The 2,120-nt window shown below is 38.5% G+C and overlaps 1 protein-coding gene across 1 annotated transcript in view; it reads right to left on the reverse strand.

Moving 5' to 3' along the window:
- The window catches only part of OXR1 (oxidation resistance 1), a 620,623-nt gene that overhangs the window by 430,262 nt on the left and 188,241 nt on the right, over window positions 1-2,120 (reverse strand). The window lies entirely within an intron of this gene.

Below are 2,120 nucleotides of genomic sequence, written 5' to 3' on the forward strand. Positions count from 1 at the left end.
CAGATTGTTCATCCAGCCTGTCCTATCCAGACAGGCCTGCGGAGACAACATGCATAAAAACAAGACAGAGCAAAACCAAGCAACACTGTACAATAAAACAGCAACAACATCAATCCACTGACGAAGAACAAATTAAAATAGACCAAGCAAGAAAAACTTGTGTTTTCCAGTCTAGCCTGTTGCTCCCCATTTTTTTTATTGGCCAGTAAAATTTTACTCTGTGGTATACTGCCAACATGTATTTCTGTATTCCCAAACTGATGGACATCTGGGTTGGTATTTCTAATTTTTAGCAATTATAAATATGGCTGTTAAAAGTATCTGAGCACAGATCTTTGTGGGAACACAGGCTTTCGTATTTCTCTGGTAAATACCCAAAGGTGTAATGGCTGTTACTAGTAAGCATGCATTCAACTTTCTAAGAAATCATCAAGGGGGTTCTAAGGTGCCTGTTCCAACTGGTATTCCCACTACAAGTGGTATTCCCACTACCATTACCACTGGTAGTCCAACTACCATTACAAGTGGTAGTCCCACTACCATTACAAGTGGTATTCTCACTACCATTACTATTGGTATTTCCCACTACCATTACAAGTGGTATTCCCACTGCCATTACCATTGGTATTCCCACTGCCATTACAAGTGGTATTCCCACTACCATTACAAGTGGTATTCCCACTACCATTACTATTGGTATTCCCACTACCATTACAAGTGGTATTCCCACTGCCATTACCATTGGTATTCCCACTGCCATTACCATTGGTATTACCACTGCCATTACAAGTGGTATTCCCACTACCATTACAAGTGGTATTCCCACTACCATTACAAGTGGTATTCCCACTACAATTATAATTGATATTTCCACTATCAATGCATAGGAGTTCCAGTTGTTTGCCCTCCTTGATAGAACTTGGTGTTAAATATTTTTTTACTTTAAGTTGTTCATTAGGAAGACAATAGTAGCTTATTTTGACCCTGGCAGAGCTGTAGGTCAGGCCTTAGGCTGCCAATCTCAAGGCAGGCAGTTATTTTTCCCACCTCAGGAGAAACATGAGGCCGTCGACTTCGGTCAAGGTTGACAATCTTGGAAACACTATGCAAAGTCACCATGAGTCAGGACTGACTAGATGGCAGTGAGTTTGGTTTTTGGTGGACTGATTAATGATGAGCTCTTACAATGAGTTAAGCAACTAGCTACTAGAAAAAAGAAAAAGGGGGGAAAAAAAGGTTGGTGAGTTTAATTCGCCCAGAGGATCCTTGAAATTCAGTCCTGGCAATCTGTCTCTGAAAGATCACAGGCACTGAAAACACTTGGGAATGTACATCTATGTTGAAGCATATGGGCTCACCATGAGTCACAATCAACTTCCTAGCAACTGGCTTGGCCTTTTTTTCTTCCGATTTTGGTAGTGATTAATAAAGCTCAGTCATTTTTTAATGTGTTGTCAGCGGTGTGGTTTCTTCAGCGAAGTCCCTGTACAAGTATTTGGCCCCTGTTTTATTGTGCTATTTGTCTTTTTACTGGCTTTTAGAGTTCCTTATATAATTCAGATAAAATTTCTTCATCAAATATGTTCTTTGCAAATTTTTTCTCTTTTTTGGAAGCTTGGATTATATTTTCTTTAGGGAATCTTTAAAAGAACAAAAAGTTTCAATTTTCATTGAGTGCAATGTATAGATTTGTTCTAATACATGTTATGCTTTTTGTGTCCTAAGAAATTATTGTTTGGCCCATTTTTATTTTGAGAGTGGTTACAAATATCTGGATGATAGTGGTATGTTTTAATCTTTTTTTAACAAAGATAATATTAATAGATTTTTACAATGGAAACTTTCCAACTGTTCCAATACAATTTGATGAGAAGACTGACCATTTTCCATTGTTACCGTACTTTTTGAAAATCAACTTGGACATATAAGTTTTCTTCCATTTCTGGACTTTCAGTTCGGTCCATGTCTAGTCTCATACCCACACCACACGGTAACTTTATAAAACCAACAGCAACAAGTCCATTCTGACTCATGGTGACCTTGTAGGGCAAGGTAGAACTGCCCCTGTGGATTTCAGAGACGCTAACCTTTACAGGAGTAGAAAGTCTCATCTTTCTCCC

Source organism: Echinops telfairi, unplaced genomic scaffold, assembly GCF_000313985.2.
Source record: "Echinops telfairi isolate 266 unplaced genomic scaffold, ASM31398v2 ScPeMD7_1;HRSCAF=3_0, whole genome shotgun sequence".
NCBI lineage: Eukaryota > Metazoa > Chordata > Mammalia > Afrosoricida > Tenrecidae > Echinops > Echinops telfairi.